At 35.0% G+C, this 18,610-nt stretch overlaps 1 long non-coding RNA gene across 1 annotated transcript; it reads right to left on the bottom strand.

The window, feature by feature from the left end:
* Positions 1-13,554: 13,554 nt before the first annotated feature.
* On the bottom strand, positions 13,555-15,754 carry LOC137242624 (uncharacterized). The gene is made up of 3 exons (XR_010950311.1): positions 14,505-15,754; positions 13,975-14,441; positions 13,555-13,914 (listed from the first exon to the last, which is right to left on the bottom strand). It is a non-coding gene; the product is annotated as an uncharacterized lncRNA (long non-coding RNA).
* Positions 15,755-18,610: the final 2,856 nt, after the last annotated feature.

The following is an 18,610-nucleotide window of genomic DNA, read 5'->3' as shown; positions in this document are numbered from 1 at the left end:
GATCTTAATTGTGTCTAAATACAAATAGGATTCATCTTCGATTTGTAATGTAACAAATTAATAAAAGAATGTTTTGACTTTGCAAGTCTGATCATTATTTATTTTATTAAAGAAATTCATTACTATTTATACAGAAGTTCTTAACCTATGCATATATACATACTTACATTAATATTTGCATACTAAAGGTGCATGACTCAATAGTGAGGAATGCTTGACCTTCATATTGTCAATATGATTCCTGCCTGAGCAGTTTGGTATGTCGCATTAATGCATTAGGTGACTTAGTGAAAGCGAATGAACTTATGGTAGTTACCTGGGTCAACGAACGAGCGTTTGTAATGTTAAGTGTGTTTGAAATGGGATGAATTCCACGCGATACTACACCATCGGCCTTTTAAGTGAGCGTATATAATTTTATGCTTAATTATAGACGGTCACTCCAATGTCACTGAGATAAGTGTGCCGTGTTGTTTCATTTTTCGTTGAATGACCCAGTCAACTTGCTTGGTGTTATCAAATAAAATATTTTGAATTTTAATTGTAATTTATGTCATAATGGTAACTTTATACTATAAGCAGTGAACTTTTTGCGTATGTGCTTTTTTGTTGTTCTTATTCGCTTGCATTTGCTTTACATACAGTGTCCGTTATGCTGATTTTCGCTTTTTCATTTTTTTTTGCTATTTTTTTTTTTTATTGTTTTCGTATATTTACTATAATGAGTAATTTTGACTACATTTTTTTTTCTTTGTGCAAAATTTTTGTTTTTTTTCGTGGCTGAGTGCTTACGATTATGTGTGACAATCTTTTTTTTTCTATTGTTCTTTTGTTTGTGCTGTTTTTTTTTTTTTGAAGTATCATATATATATGTACATTTGTATGGTTATTGGCATGTGGTTATGAGAAATGTTTTGTATTAAGTGGTTTTTTACTTATTTTACTTATTACACAGTCGGCTTTAAATGTGTGCACCCACTTAAAATCCGCTTGTCTTCTAGAAATTATTTTCTAATATTTATATGCATATATGAAGCAGAGAAAAAAAATTTTGTTTTCAATTGCTTAGATACAAATTATTATTATACTATGTTCAAACAGAAAAATAAATTGAGGCAATTGCAATTTAAATTGAGTGGTGTTCATACAACTCAATTTAGCTTACACAATAGTAATTTGATAGCTGGTTGGCTCATCTCTACAGCAACAACATACCTTTGTTCAGAATGTCAAAATGTGCGTGTTGGAATTAGGCGAATGGAATGGAATGGAAAACATAAAACTTTGAAATTTTTGTGTGTTGTAAGAAAATGTATTCAATGTTTTAGTTTCATTTTGAGTTTGACATCCTCTTTTGACAATTCCTACTCCAGTGAAATGAAAAAAATAATATCAGCTGATGAGATGAGCCAACCATATAGTTGAGCCATGCGCAACTGACGTTTAAATCTACTCAATAAACACACTTTACAAGGTTGTATTTGCAGTTTGAAACAATTTATTACGCATTTTTTTTTAAATTGGCAATTTGTTATTACAATTTATTATATGATAATTTGCGTAATAAATTGCTCAAATGGTATAAATTGCCAATTTGGTGTGTGTTTGTACCTAGTATTAAATAACTGAGTAAATTGGAATATTTATTTTTAGATTATTTCCAAGAGATATCTTAGATGTATTTAAGCCTATTCTTATGGACTACTAATTCCTTATCTTTATTGCTTCTATTACTTGTTTCTTCTTTATATGGTATTAAAGTAAAATTGTTATTTTTGTCAATTTTCTTTACCTTATACCGTCCTTTATATCTACTGTCTAGCTTATGGCTAGCTTCTTCTCTAACTAATACTAAGTCTCCTACTTTCCTAGACTTAGAGTGAAAATATTTTCCTATTAATATTTTCTGTTCCACCGGGGGTTAAAGTAAAATGTTTTTCCTCTTATATAAAATTATAACCTCTTTAAAAAGCGAGTTTTTCTTGGGTGAACCCGGGCCAAAATATTTGTATTTATTTTATTTTCTTAAACTAATTCCGCATATTATTCCTATTAAACAAAAAAAAAATTTTCACTTGACTTTTTTTTTCATTTTATTTAGTTAAATCTGTAACTAATTGCATATACAATTGATGGTTGTAGTTGCTGACAGAAGAGCAAGGTAGCTATGTATTGCTAGTAGTTCGATGGAAAAAGATTTCTATTCTTGATTTTTTTTTTCATATTTTTCATACTTTTCCTATTTTCCAGCAATATCTTTGATCATATGTGTCATGCGACTTCTGCGGCGGCCTCCAAGACAGAATCGTCATAATTTTTATGAAGAATTATTTTTATTTTTATACCGGGATTATAATTTTTTGATCTTAGAGAACTTGGGTACCAATTTTATTTTATAAATTCGCCTACTGCAGTAAATATTTTATTCTTTATCACCAATTTGTCCCTCAGGACAACTGTATTTCTCCTTATAAATTTCAAGTCCTGGATTGCCGGCTTATTTCAGCCTGGTCGAATATTGTCCTAAGTCAATAACTTCCTCAACAATCAGGTTGCTTGAAAATTTTTCTATGCTACCATTTTTCTATCCTAAGATAAAGCAAACGTCAAGCTGTGTAGTTGATTTTTTTACCTGTGCTCTTGTGTTTTCAATAAATATAGTTTTTAATATTACTAAATATAGTTTTATTGTTCACATAGTTGGTGAAGTGCTATAATTTGTGTATGCTGAATCAAGAAATTAAATTTAAATTCAATTGCTTTTACTTAAAGTTTTAATATTGAAAATTAAAATTTTCATAAATTTTGCATATACATACATATATACATATTTATTTGCAGTTGAATTGCCGAGTATTTTTGCATTGTGTTGTTGCTGTTGATAGGCTTCAGTTTTTAATAGTGTAATTTTGTTTTTATTTTTGATTTTTTGCGTGCACATTCTTTCCTCAGTGTCACAGCTGTTTGCGCGGTTTGTTCAGTGTTATTACAGTGCATCTCAAACTGCTCATACAGCATATCTCTTTCTAAAAGCTACTTTCAAACTGTTGTATTTTTTCTTATAACCCGTTGGCTATCGTTCAATTAATATTCATACTTTTCCTATTTTATTAATTCTCGGTTTTTCCGTAGCATTTATATATATATATTTATTTCCTCATCCTCTTTAAATTTATTAAGAATGTCGTGTTTATATCCTAACTGCTTAGTAAAAAGTGAATCACATCCCTTCGTGGCATGCTGGCTTTGCGATCGGCTTGCTCATATGAAGTGCGCCGGTTTATCAGCACGAGTGGTTGACGCACTTAACGATAACGATAAGGGAGTACGTTGGGCTTGTTTGAAATGTAGGCCTACCCAAATTGACCTTTTCAAGGTCTTCAAACAGGCCCGAGATGGATTTTCTGAAATAGGCAAAGAGATTTCCGCTTTATCCGAGAAGTTTAAGCATTATGAAAGCTTATTTAAGTCTTTCAAACATTCAAATGTGAACATTCCGGATAATAATCGTAGGTCTATCGATGTTTCTCTTCCAGCTCCGACTACGGATGCTGATCCCAAAGTTCCTTCACCTCCAGATCTTCCACCCCCAACTATTGAATTGATAAATCTGTCCTCTCCGAGTCCCTTAGCAGTTCAACCATCGACATCGAATGCTCATTCAGCTGTATCTACTGTACCCTCCACAAAAAGGAACCAGGTTCCCCAAAACCCCTCTGCGGAATCTGAACCGCCGGCTGGTAGATTGATTACTGTCCCGATTAAAAAGTCGATTTTCGTCTCCAGATTCGAGAGAGACACTACAGAAGAGGACCTGAAGTCGTACATCATAAGTAAACTTAAATCTGAAAATGTGTCTATTCGTAAATTTAATTTTAATTATCCTAGAGACATTTCGTCATTTAGGATTGACGTATCAGCGCAACATTTTGAAACAATTTTGAATAATTCATTTTGGCCACCCGGAGCCTTTGTACGTGAATTCGAGCATAGACGCAACGTTAATATTCGTAATCTTGCTACCGTTCCTCAAACCAATAATGCTGCAAAAAACTAAATATTAAACCTGTCCTTAATATATTTTATCAAAATGTAAGAGGCCTAAACACAAAACTAACTGATCTATACTTGAGATCATTTAAATGTAATTACAATATCATCGCTTTTACTGAAACTTGGTTAAAGCCTCATATTTTTAATTCGGAGATTCTTTGCAATGATTACCAAATATATAGAAATGACCGCTTGAACAGAGTTGGAGGTGGAGTTTTGCTCGCGGTACATTCTTCTATACCTTCCGCTGAGGTAAATTTACCTGTTATTGAAGCTACGGAATTTAAGTGCATTAGAACCCAGCTGGGAATAGGTTTTACCTATATTGCCATTTGCTATATCCCACCATCTTCAGATCCCTCGGTGTATATGAACCATATTTCGTTACTGAAAGATATCAGTTCATTGTTGAAGCCTATTGACTCGATAATTGTCTTGGGTGATTTTAATCTTCCGCACGTATCATGGACCACATCCGACCATGGTATTGTACCGGTTTCTTCAAAATTCTCCAGCATCGACTTTTTAGCAGAAATAACTGAACTTTGCCTAAGACAGATAAATATAGTTCCAAACATGTACGGGAGGGTACTTGATCTGGTATTTGTTGATGATACTTCAAAATCCATTCTTAGGAGGGGTGAACCTCTTACTGTACCTGAGGATCCTTACCATCCTTCGCTGGAAATAGTTTACGAATTGGAAGAAAGTTCTCGGAGTTGCACTACCACAGAAACCGACTCTAGTTTTAGATTCGAATTCGCGAAGGCTAATTTTAATAAACTCAACCAAATTTTATCTACAATAGTTTGGCCCAAATACGGTGCAGATATTGACAAAAACGTTTCTGACTTCAACGCCGTCATTCACGCTATTCTGGACAGACATGTACCTAAGCGTAAACGTGTTTTCACTGAACTAGTCCAAATATGGTACACCAAAGAACTGAAATCTTTAAAAAACAAAAAAACGCGTTCCTTCAAGCTGTACAAGAAGACGGGGTCACACTCCGACTACTTGAAGTACTCTATATTGCGTCATAAATATTTTGAATTAAATAAAAAGTGTTACAATACCTATCTCTGTGCCATGAAAAAGAAAATAACTTGCAATCCGAAAGCTTTCTATAATTTCGTGAACTCTAAACGTGGGGTTAAAGGCTTTCCTTCTGGTATGAAATACCGTGATGATTTCTCTAGCGACGATCAAGTTATTGCTAATTTATTTGCACAATTTTTCAAATCTAACTATTCCGCTGAATTAATTTCTTTGTCTAGTGAATACCCGTATGAACTTGACTCACTTAACGCAATTAATATTCCATCAATATCTCCAGAAGAGGTTCTTACATATTTAACTTCTTTGAAGGAATCTTATAAATACGGTCCTGATCTAATTCCCACATGTTTTCTCAAAAGATGTGCAGAACACATTTATCTGCCCCTAACTGATTTATTCAACATGTCCCTAAAACATGGAGTTTTTCCTTTTGCTTGGAAGGAATCTTTTCTAATACCCCTCCACAAAAACGGCAGTAGGTCATGTGTAGAAAATTATCGAGGAATTACAAAATTGTCTGCCATCCCAAAGGTGTTTGAAGCCATTGTTACTAATCAGCTAACATTTTCCATTTCTGCATTGATTGCAAACTCTCAACATGGATTCTGTAGAGGCAAATCTACCATTACCAACCTACTTGAATTCACAACGCATGTTTCTAATGGATTTAGAGAAAATCTTCACACCGATGTTATTTACACTGATTTCAGTAAAGCATTTGACAAAGTTTCCCATTCATTGCTTATCCACAAGCTGGATCGACTTGGTTTCCAACCAGGTCTCACTCAGTGGATATCTTCTTATCTCTGCGGTAGAACGCAACAAGTAATTTTTAAAAATACTCTTTCAGAGGTCATTAATGTTCCCTCTGGCGTCCCACAGGGCAGTCATCTCGGTCCAATTCTGTTCTTGCTATTTATTAATGATATTTGTACCATAATAAAATATTCCAAAATTTTAATGTATGCTGATGATGTAAAACTTTTTAGGTCTTATGAGTCTATTGAAGAACGTCCATTGCTTCAAGCGGATTTAAACTGCTTAGTTGCTTGGTGCAACGCGAATTCAATGCCGCTGAACATCAATAAATGTAAGTTCATGTGCTTCTCTAGGAGATCTTTGCCAGCAGCCTCTTACGTAATTGATAATTTTTGTCTTGCATCAGTAAATTATTTTGTTGACTTGGGAGTTACGATGGATGCTAAACTTAGTTTCAACCTTCATATTATGACTACTGCCAATAAGGCTAGAGGTGTTCTATCATTCGTGAAGAGATGGTCTAAAGAATTTAGTGACCCTTATGTAACCAAAGCCCTTTTTACCACATTGGTTAGGCCGATACTAGAATACGGATCAGTAGTCTGGAATCCGCGATATCAAGTTCATGCAGATAGGCTTGAGTCAATACAGAAGCAATTTTTACTTTTTTCTTTAAGGAATTTTCATTGGGACTCAGCATATAATCTTCCACCTTATACTAGTCGGTTAAGGCTTATCAATCTTCCAACTCTCGCTAGCCGTAGAGAAATGCTAGGAGTATTATTTATGGCTAAACTACTGAATGGACTAATTTCTAGCCCCTTTCTTTTGAACGAAGTAAACTTCAATATCCCATCACGAGCGTCAAGACATTACAAACCTCTTCTTTTGAGGCAGTGTAGAACTAACTTCGAATTAAATGAACCTTTCCGGTGTTTGTGTTATGATTTCAACTCTCACTCGAATTCATTTGATATAACGGATTCACTTTTTACTATAAGGAAAACTGTCCTATCCTATCTTAACTCGTAACAAAATAAAAATAAAAATAAAAAATAAAAATCTTTATATGCTAAATCCTTAACTTATTTAACAATTTACTATATGTATAATTTTCTACTGTTATGTATATAATACTCAGCTGATGATTTTTATTCTGTAGCTGAGCAGTTTTAGATCTCGACGCTTAACAAACCTCCGCCTATCAACAACTCGGCAAAAACAAAAACAAATCCGTGCGTCATGCGGATGCGCCCCTCGTGTCGGTTGGGCGGGCTTTGGAGGGTATTAATCCGTTGGGTTTATTATTATTATTATTATAAGATGGAAATGAGCGCGACTAGTCTTTTATTGCAAATTTATATAGCGCTTTAACATATATATATATATAGGTTCTCTTTGTGACTTTTCTTCATTTTGTTGTTAATATTGGCTGGTTGTGAAAAAAAATTTTTCATATGTCCACTGACGCAAATTTTAGTAGGGCTGTTTTATAAATCTTTTCCTTTGACAGCCTTCAGGGATGTTATTTTGATAACTTCCATGGAAACTACTACTGTGAGGTATGCAAATTATTGATTTGCTGTTAAAATATTTTTAATTAGGAAAAATATTTTTTTCAAATATTTTAGGTTTATTAGCTTAATGTAGTTTATAAAATATTTAAAAATTTTTTTTGTGTCATAGTCGAAAAATTTTAGATGTGACTATAACTTAACATTTGGCATTTTCGGGGAACACTCTCCTCATCATTCGCATTATTTCTTCTACTCTGGTTGTGGGGTTTATTATGTCTTCTATTGTGGGTTCCCTTTCCATTCCTATTATTTTCCACCATTTCTTTAAGCCTTCTAATTCCTTTTGTAGGTCCCTAGTGCGTAGGGTATTTTCGTCCCACCATTGGAGGGGAAAGTCTGAGGAGTCCCTTTGCATTTTAACAGCGTGAAAAAAAATTTATAGAATGTCCTACGGGATTTATCCTCCCTGGTTATTTTATTCCTAACAAAGGGATATTTGAAACTGTCGGAAGTAAACTGACTCGTTTAAAAGATGTCCTAAGCATCCCAATTTATTGAAAAAATGTTTATGTTCATTTGTACTGAGAATTTTCTCTATATTTATTTTTTATTTCTTAAGTCTCTAATTTTTTCTTTTAATTTTAGTCTATCTTCCTTATTGGTTTTAATATTTAACAATTTATAAGTTTCACCTATTTCCTTCTTTTTTTTAAATTGTTTACCTCCCCGTTTTCTTCTTCTTTTTACTGTCGGGGAAGGTATTATAGGAATTTCCTCCTTCTTGTAAAGTTTGTTTCGTCGCCGATACTCGTCTATTGTAATCGGTGTCGGACCTTGTTTAGCTGTTTTATTTTTTACGACTTCTTCTGAGATTTTTATAAATTCCTTAATTGTGTCTTCGCATTTTTTAAAGATTCTATGAAAACCTTCCTCAGTTTTCATCTCTTGCATAGTAAGGAAGTAGCTGTAACTTTTTTTTCAACTTACAATATATGTTAAAAACTAATTTGCCATTATGCCATTTTCAACGATAGTGTTAAAAATTCCGTTAGATTTTAATCATTAAAAGTTTTTAATAAGACATTTTAATTTTCTTCGTATTTACTTTTTTTTGACATTTTTCTTTAAATTAAAATTATTTATTATATTTTAAAATTTCAAACTTCCTTTCCATTAAACTAGTCCTATTTGTAAAAAAAAATCCTAAGCAAAAACAAAGTTTTTGCTCATGGTTTAGGGTCCCTGAGGCCGCTCAATTGATTCTAAAAATTTTTATTATACGTAAACATTTATAACTCCTTGTCAGTCTGGATGTTGTTAGCTGCTGATTTTTCAGATTTCTTTATTCCACCTCGTTTGCTTTGATTTGGTCCGCCATTCTTATTCCACCTCGCTTTATGCTTTTATTTGGTCAGTTCTCCTTATTGCCGATCAGAATGTTGTTTATTCCACTTCGCTTATGCGTTTATTTGGTCAGTCATCTTTATTGCCGATCAGTATGTTGTTTAACTTCGATTTTTGATTTGCTCCAAACTTCATAACTGATGATGTAATATTTTCGATTTTAATTTGCTCAGCTCCTCTTAGCTGATGATGTTAGCAATTTTCTTGGAATCCTCTTTGTAGCGGAAAATATCTCCTTCCTTTGTATCCTGTTTCGTTCAGGACTACTTAATTTTTATCTTTAGTTTGGCAGGATCTTTAGTTCTGTCTTTAAAATTCTTGGCAGTTAGCGAACTGTTTGTGAGATGGCAGGAGCTCTGTTCAGCAAGATCTAGCGAATTTTGCTTATGAGCAAATTTTCAGCTAATTGAAGATCAGGCTGGCCATGTAATGTAACAAATTAATAAAAGAATGTTTTGACTTTGGAAGTCTGATCATTATTTATTTTATTAAAGAAATTCATTACTATTTATACAGAAGTTCTTAACCTATGCATATATACATACTTGCATTAATATTTACATACTAAAGGTGCATGACTCAATAGTGAAGAATGCTTGTCAGCAAATTATTGACCTACATATTGTCAATATGATTCCTGCTTGAGCAGTTTGGTATGACGCATTAATGCATTAGGTGACTTAGTGAAAGCGAATGAACTTATGGTAGTTACCTGGGTCAATGAACGAGCGTTTGTAATGTTAAGCGTGTTTGAAATGGGGTGAATTCCACGCGATACTACAGTTTCTATCTTGTTTTATTTCTTTAACCAATTTCCTGTTACATACACTCGCGAAATGATTATTTAACATCACTCTTACCGTGATTCTTATGTATTGCATCTACCACCTCACTGCTGCCTTGCATGCGTGCCACCTGTTGATTTGAAATCTCCGTAGAACGTGCTAAGTCCACAGCCATATCCAATGTTAAGTCACGTGTGTCCAGCAATTTTTTCTGCAATCTCTTGTCATTTGTACCTAACACAATCCCGTGACGAACCATGCGGTCCTCATTATCGAACCCACATCTTCGTACAACTTTTTTCAGATCTATTAAAAAATTGTCAAATGGCTCGCCTTGTGTTTGGCTGCGATTATGAAACACAAAACTTTCGTAGACTTCGTTGTTTTTTGGCTTACAAAAAATTTCAAATTTTCAAACCTCATTATATTCTTTCTTTTTCTCATCTTCAAGATTGAAAGTATTAAATATTTCGATTGCCACTGTGCGACTTTTACTACTTCCGCCTTCTTATCTAGCTCGATAGCCACCGCAAATATTTGAAAGTTTTGCAAGAAAATTCTCCAATTTTCAGCTAAATTCCCACTTAATTTAAGCTCATTAACTTTTCTTACGTATTCCATGCTTTTAACGTAGATATATCGAATCTGCTTGGATAGCCTTCCACGTGGTTTGTTATTCACTATGCGAACACTAGTGTTGAGTTTAGCTCTTCCCATTTAATTAGGTTCATTAAATGTATATGAATTTAACAACGCGTAAAGATTTTCGCTAAAAGCTCCTTTTCCGTATTAATAAATATTTTCTGGCAAATCACTTTTTGTGTTTTTTTTTTCGTTTTTTCGGCTGCGCCATGTAATGAAACTTCAAGTTGTCTAGTTTTTGGTCATTTATTGACTGCCTGAACGTGTGTTTTATTCTGATCATCCGATGTGATGAGAGTATGAGATATGAAGATTAGACATACAATCATACATATATACATTACTTTAGTTAGTTATCAAAACAGGTTTATACTGTTTTACTGCAACTTTACAGTGTGTATAAAAAGTATTACTACAATCAGGCTTTGTAGACTCTGGTGCATTCATAGCAACTACGGTTGTCTATCGCTTCTTACGTTCACTAAGTTCCGATATAATGTCATCCGGCTATATTGAAACGTTGTCGAGTGAGCTGAATTTTCTTTCGACCACACTTCCTCGTTCCTCCAATTTCTTGTATTGTTTAGCGTTTTGCTCGGAAAGTTTATTTAAATCCGTACGGATGCCTGCAACAGCTCTTTCGATGCTCTCCATTTTCTCCTTAAACACTCCTAAGTGTTTTATGAACAATTGTTCAATCTTGCTACCGGTAACGGGGGTGTCATCAGTATATCTCTCATCATGGGAATAAATAATACTCGTACTGACGTCTAACAGGCACGATGCGCATTGCCAGGTGTTTCGCTCACTCCCCTTAAAATTCGCTGCTACCTTCTTAAATTCGTCGTTACTTAATTCACTGCATTTTTGTGGTACCAATTATTGCCTTAATTGCTGCTTGACTGTCAATATAAAAGTTAACACGGTTGCAGCTTAAGCTATACACAGTGCGAGCTGCAGGGAGAAACGCTGTGTTCGTGTCCTGCTCTCACCAGCTCAAGGCGTTAGCTATTAGGCGCGTTATAGTTGCTAGAGTTCAAGGTAGCATTTAAGCTAGGTCCTTGAAAACGTCTAGTGCTTTCCAAGAGGCTGGAATTATTCTATAACATAAGTCCTGGGGGCCTACTCTATATTGCGATGCGAAAGGCAGTGCGATTCGAAAATAAGTTGGTATGCGAAAGGTAATGGAACTCTGTAGCGCTATCGCATCGCTAACAATGTCGCTTTTTTATTATTCGCTTATTTTTTGTTTGAGTATGCATCACTGACCCAGTGTTACCAGAAATTTTTCAGAAAAGAAGCTAAATGGGGAAAAAAAGCTAAAAGCTAAAAAAAAAATTTTAGCTAAAAAAAGCTAAAATTTTTAGGCACCTTTTGAAGGATTTTATTCATTTTTTCATAAAAATCTTAGCATTTTAAACAATTTATACATCTAGTAAAAAATTTAAATTAATTGTATAAATATTGAGTTGAAAATCCTTCCAGTTCAGAAATTGAAACGGAAGAAGTGAACGTTAATTTTATTATTAAATTCTCACGGTCCATTCTTTGATTATGAACAAATTGTTCTTTGGAAAAATTTAACTTTTTTTCTATTTTGAATGTAATTCTCATGGTTTTGGAAATGTTTTTCAAATTGTTATTCATCTCGTTTAGGAATTTTATTGAGTTGATTTGGTATACAATTTCGTTGTCCACTTGCTCTATAGGGAGATTCCTCGTTCTCCTGTGCGTTCATTTCGACTGAATCGCTGTCGTCATTAAAAGCCGCTTCTAAAACATCACTTCGTATTACCGTCATAGCCTGACGCCCACCAAACTCCCGCGTGCCACCTATCTTGTCCACAGCTCGGTTCATCGATAGCAACTCGCTATCTTCCTGTTCCAATTGGGTGAGTGATGAGTAAACAGATGGGCCGCCCCCGTACCAGCAATATTGGTATAGAATTAAAAAGTACACATATATCACACAGCCTACTTTTTTCCTGCCGGTCATATCACGCATCGGTGGTCCAGCTGCATTTAGTTGGGAAGTTACTCTCTTCCATAAATTATTGGCCGTTGTTTTTGCATTGGGCGGTATAAGTAACCCTGTGGCCAAATCTGGGTGTGCTGCCATGAAGTTCACTAGGATTTCAAATTGTTGCTTTTGTGTTTGTTTAGTCTTTGGAATTGCCCTATATATTTTTAAAAGAATGTACAATGAATATAAAGATATCAATTTATAAAATCATCAATTAATACTTACATATTTGAACAATGCGAATGCCTATTAGTTGTAGCAAGAAAAATGCGAAAATCAATGCTGTTTGACATTCGCTTTCGCTATACAGAGTGCTGGCAATGCGAAAAGGGAGAAAAATTGCGAATGGACAAAATGTGAATGCGAATGTCAAAGTATGCATGCGAATGATAAGATACAGAGTAGCGATTTTGCAATTTCGCGTATTTTTTCTTTCGCATCGTAATACAGAGTAGGTCCCTGGTGTCCAATGTGGTTTTTTTCTTTTGGTCGTCAAACAAATTCTGGTAACACTATGGACATATTCAGTCTATGTGAGGTCTTTATTGACCGACCAGCTCAAACTAACCTATTCTACATAGTTCTATAGATCTGTCTACTGATTTCATATAGACATGCAATACGAAAATTAGCACTGGAATTTTAGTGTCTGAGGAAAACGAGCTAATTCTTTGTTTGTTTTGTTTGCTGTTGCTCATCTTGTCCGTACGACAACTTGCGTGATATGACAAGCGTGGTTGTCAAAATTTTGTAAAGAGGAACTCATCTGGTCCGCCGCGGTAGAGTACATTGACTATAAGGCCATTTTACTTCCCAAGGTGGCCCGGTGTTCGAATGCGATCGGCGTACGCCCCTGCACCGCTACAAGGTGCCTTTTTTCGCAGGGGCATTCACTTGCAATTTCCACCACTGAATTTATAACATCCACTTCTATATTTGCAGTAGCTTGCAGAGCGGATCATTTATTTAGAGCTGGCGCTCATTTAAAGCCTTAAAATTATATTCCCCTGGACAAGTTTTGGATCCTCTTCAATATTCCTCTTTTTTTTATAATTTTCATGAAATTGAAAAGTTATATTAAGTTTGGTCCGAATCTTTAAATTTGCAAGTTCTTAAAGGGGAAGATACAGATCCAAGAATAAGTACAGTGCACTCGCGAAAATTCTAACTAATGAAAACCAGCCCTGTCCGAGTTATCGAAATGTTCAAGTTTTCAAACGTTATGTATTTTTAATATATATGTATTCGTTTTAACAGTTTTTATACCCTGTCCATTTTTATGGCATAGTTAATCAAAGAGATTCTCCGGTTTTGTAGTTCATTGCCAGTTTATTTAATAAAAAATGTTAGCAAATATGAATGTTGTTTACAAATTATTGAAAAAAAAGCAGTGATCTTGGTTTGATGTTTCTTATTTTCTACCGCATTCAATACAGCCTATTCGCGCAGTGATTGTAGCACATTAAATTTCCTCGGCCTAATTTTTTCAGCAGTTACCCATGCTATAGCTTTGTTGAAAATTGTTACGGCTTCGGACGAACTTATGCGTTCTTGTTCATTTCCACCTGTAACTTCAATCTTCGGAATCGCTTTCTTCTATAGCTTCAATATGATCCTCCTCAGTCATGTCGTCGTTATTCCAGTCTCTTATTTCTTCTTCTGTGGAAGTAGCCTAATAAATATTTATTATTGTTATCGTGTGTTTTTTTATTTACATCAAAACTATAACTACCTCAGGATTTAAGTGTTCGAGAATTTCGGTAGCTTCCTTTTCCATACCTTTAGCTTCAGCTTCCATTTGGTTTCTCAAGACACTAAGTGGAATGTCATCGTCTTTCAAGTTTGCAAAGTTTAAAATATTTGTCCAGCATTTCGCCAACGTCTCCTGTCTCAATTTATTCCAAGCTCTATCCAAAAATGTAACAGCATCTCTCAAGCTAATTTTTTTACTGATTGGATCAAATCGCAATCATCGGAGAAAATAGCTGCCAAGAGAGAATTTCGGTAATGTAGCTTTGTTATTCTTATTGCGTTTTGATCCATTGGTTTAATCAAAGGAGTTACATTCGGCGGCATAAACATCACCCTAATTAAACCATCTTCGGATCTTAACGAGTCCTCGTTTGGATGTGAAGGTGCATTGTCAAGCAAAAGTAACGCCTTTTGAGGTAGTCCTATATTTTTTAAATAAGTTTTCACCTATGTAATAAAAAAAATAGGGTTTTTAAAGGGTGTTTAGTTTGTAGTCAAATATGAACTTGCCTGTGGTAGAAACGAAAAGTGAAGCAATTTTGGAACAGAGTTGATGTCATCCAGGCTGATTTTGAGCTTCGGTACTCCACTGGGCAGTTTAAATGCCTAAATGCACGCGGATTTTTGGCTTTTCCAATGACAAGCATTTTAACCTTGTGTTTCCCCGTAGCATTCGCACACGCCAGAAATGTGATGCGCTGTTTTTCAGATTTGTTTCCCGGTGCCTGCTTTTCCATTCTAGAAACGTATGATTTTCCCGGAAGGAGCTTCCAATATAACCCGGATTCTTCTGCGTTGTAAATTTGTTCTAGCCATAGTTCAAGCTCCTGAATTTTAGCTTGTAACTGAGCTTTGAAAGGCTCCATTAACTCTGGTCGCGAGGATAGTTTTTCCCCTGAGATTGAAATCAATCGTATGCCATGCCGTTTTTTTTAATTTTGTAGCCATCCATCGCTTGCAAAGAAGGTTGAGCCATTCTCGCTACATTTGGCATGTAACTCCTTAGCTTTATCTTTCAAAATTAAACCATTTATAGGATAATTCTTGCTGCGTTGTAATAACTTGTAAAGCTTTTTTTCCATGTTTGGCAATTCTGAAGCGCGAAGCGTTTTACGTTTTCCAGGGCCCGATAGCGTGTTATTAACGCATTCCAAAATTTTGTTTTCATTTTTCACAATTCCACAAATTGTGGACTTGGCAGTGTTATATTTTTTGGATAGAGCTGTGATACTAACGCCATTCTTGGCCTCGTTAATTATTTCAGCCTTTTTTGCTAAACTCAAAACATTTCGTTTTCGTCCCATTATAAAACGCAAATAAATTTGATCTTTACCGCGCAAAATCCCGTGTACATATCACTGACAAATATCAATCAATTTAAAAGAAAAGTTCCGTAATTAGCAAGAAACCTAGCCAGTGTGGCGCCTTATAATGAAACAAAAGACGCACATAACGACAAAAATTTGAATATAGGGCGATACAGCACATGCAAAACGACAGTTTCTCACATTGTTTGGGAACCGCAGACTACTTTGTTCCATCGTAATAACTACTTGAGAACCTCTGCGATATCGTCATACGCCGGAAGTCATTCAACTCCTTCAACATAACATCATATTTAATACATAATAACTGCATAGCCTACTAAAGCTGTTGAGCGCTCACTAGCATGCATTTGCCTAATAACAAGCGTACATTCATATGTATGCCTATCCCTATGTTCATACAAAGCGAATGCAAGTTCAATGCCAGCAGCATCATACGATTCTACCGCTACGCATTTTGTTACAGTCCGCTTATTGGTTTCAATATTTTCTATTATTTTATTTTTTTCTTGATTTCATTGTTTTCTAATTTCCTTTGTTAAACTCTTTACCTATGTAATTTATTTAATAAGTAAATAGACACCTTTTTGGTAATTGAAATATTAAAGTAAAGTCAGTCAATTTTTGCGCTCATATGCATACCGACGCGATATTACCGTCGGTAAATCAATAAAGAGTTTAAAATCAGCAGAAAATACTAAGAGTTTTATTTTAAACGGACTTAGTGAAATCGGTTGCTGGAAATTAGCACACGGGCTAAGGATTGTGTTTATTGTTCGTTACCACACATGTTTTTCCATGAAAAAAGAAAATAATTGGTCGAGTTTTAGAGTAGCTACATTTTGTTCGAGTTTTAAAATAGTCAATGGAGAAAAAAATGTTCAAGTTTCCGAAAGTTCGAGTTATCGTGTGTTCGAGTTTTCGCGAGTGCACTTAGCTAAGCGTGGGGCAGTTGAGGGCGAGCAGTTTAATGTGAGTTATAAGGGAGTAATTTGATGTGCTTATACGCGTATGAGTCGTGGCACAGTGGATGACGTACCCGTCTCAAACGTTTGGGGTTGCGGGTTCAAAGCCTATTGCAACCAAGCATTTTTTAAATTTATTATTTTTTTTTGTATTTAATTTTATAAGTTTATTATTTTTAATTTTATTTATGGTGTATTTAAAACACGGGGCGATGTAAAGCATCGGTACACCTTTATTTATTTAATTTCTTTATTTTAATGTATTCGATTTATTAAGTGGTGCCTTTAAAACATGGGACCATGCAAAGCAGCGGTACACCTTTATTTATTTAATTTGAGGCGAGCATAGGGAACTCTGAGGTTTCGCTCTAATGAGCCACCCCATCTTCTATTTGAAGACCCCTTAAAAAATGTGATGTGGAGGCGAGCACGGGGCTCTGAGGTATTGGCACCCCATTTTCTACTAGAAAAACCTCAATTTATTTAATTTGGGGCGAGCATAGGGAACTCTGAGGTTTCGCTCTAATGAGCCACCTCATCTTCTATTTGAAGACCTCTTTCAAAATGTGATGTGGAGGCGAGCACTGGGCTGTGAGGTATTGGCACCCCATCTTCTACTCGAAGAACCTCCATTTTAAATTAAAAACTAAAACTATGTCTTTAGAATATTTCATAAGCCGGATGAGAATTTCAGCGCTTATGAAACAAACGAAAGAAAAAAACTCATAGTTTAAGTCGCTTAAACAGCACTGTATACCGAAATGATCAGGATGACGAGCTGAGTTGATTTAGCAATGCCCATCTGTTTGAACGCAAACTAGTTTCTTAATTTTGAGATGTCTGGATGAAATTCGGTGAGCTTGTATATTTGGCTGTCCGATTAGTCATTTGTTGGAACCGGCCCGATCTGACTACTATACTGCCGTCCATAGCAAAAAGGCAGTAAAGTGTAAAAAATTAAATCAGAGAAATATGTAGTACCACTTTTACGTTTGTTTTAACTAATAAAATAATTTTATTTGCTACACAACAAAAACCAATGAACATTGAACTATTAAGTGACTTTACGAAGAGACAAATTAGCATGTGACTTTTTGTCTTGTAAATTTAAAAGCAGTAAAATGAGATTTACTGCCTTTTTATTCTGTTTTTCATAGACTAGTTTGACTTACACTTGTAATTTTTCAGACACCCTTCCATTAAAATTTTATTTTGTTATCTGTTCCTTTTTTAGTTGCAAAATGCCACTTTGCACGTAAATTTTTGCATGGCGGGCTACTTACTTGGTTTTCTTGATTTCCATTTTGACCAATGCCCGATATCTTTCGATTGGTCTCAGTTCTCGAGGAACAAAATAACATTATTTTTTGAGTATTATTCCAAAGTCAATTTGCTATAGTGACATGAGGCTAGATCCGGCCAAAAGAGCGCTGAACATTTATGCTTTCTCAACAAGGCGTTTAAAGTTTTTTAAGCATTCCATACCATAAATTTGACTGTTTATGGCTCCGCTTCTTTGTTCTTTGGTTAGTCTCCTCTTTTGCTTTTCAGACGAAAAATTCGCAACATTCCAATTTTTGCGCCAGTTTTCTTCTCGAAAGACTGGGGTTCTTTTGAAAACTGGTGATAACTTTCTTTTTCTTACTTTTGTCACTTACAATGGTTTACGCACTTCCGATTCGTTTGCCATTTTTAACTGTATAACACCGCTAATACGGCCCGGCCCGGCCCATACTTGACATAAAAGCCATGCGCAAATATAAAACGACGAAATTTCACTTTAAAATTGGTTTGATTTAATACTCCTCTCATAAAAGCATTGAAGATCACTACCACGTCGATTGGAGAACGCTTTAGAATTACTAGTCATTGGTACCTCCTGATCCGAAAAGTCGAGCATTTTGTGTGCCACAATAAATTCAGGTGAAGACTCTGTTTATTGATAAATAGATGGCTGACGTGAAGACGTAAGTAGGAAATCCTGTATTTCTAAAGCATGGTTATTTTGGAGGGTACCCATGCATCCGTGGTACAATATATCAGAAATAAGTTTACGCGCAATCACTTTCTGTTGTTCGTCCATTTCTTGATATTACGATGTCCAAGATTTGCCCAGCATATCAAGGTCACAGTTGGTGTTCCCGTTTGATTGTAGTTTGCTACAAGCTAATTGTATCAGCTGGTCTTCTGACACCTTTTTTCTTTATATGCATTTTCTGAAATAAGAGAAAATTTAACAAGCCTTGTGAATATTGAGCAGCTTCCTTGAGATTTTGTAAGGGTCTCAAATATAAGGCAGTCGTAAATTGCCATATACCAAAAGTAA

This window comes from Eurosta solidaginis, chromosome 2 (genome assembly GCF_040869045.1).
Source record: "Eurosta solidaginis isolate ZX-2024a chromosome 2, ASM4086904v1, whole genome shotgun sequence".
Classification (NCBI taxonomy): Eukaryota; Metazoa; Arthropoda; class Insecta; order Diptera; family Tephritidae; genus Eurosta; species Eurosta solidaginis.
Note: the sequence above shows the minus strand (reverse complement) of the source record. Positions and strands in the feature narration are given on the sequence as shown.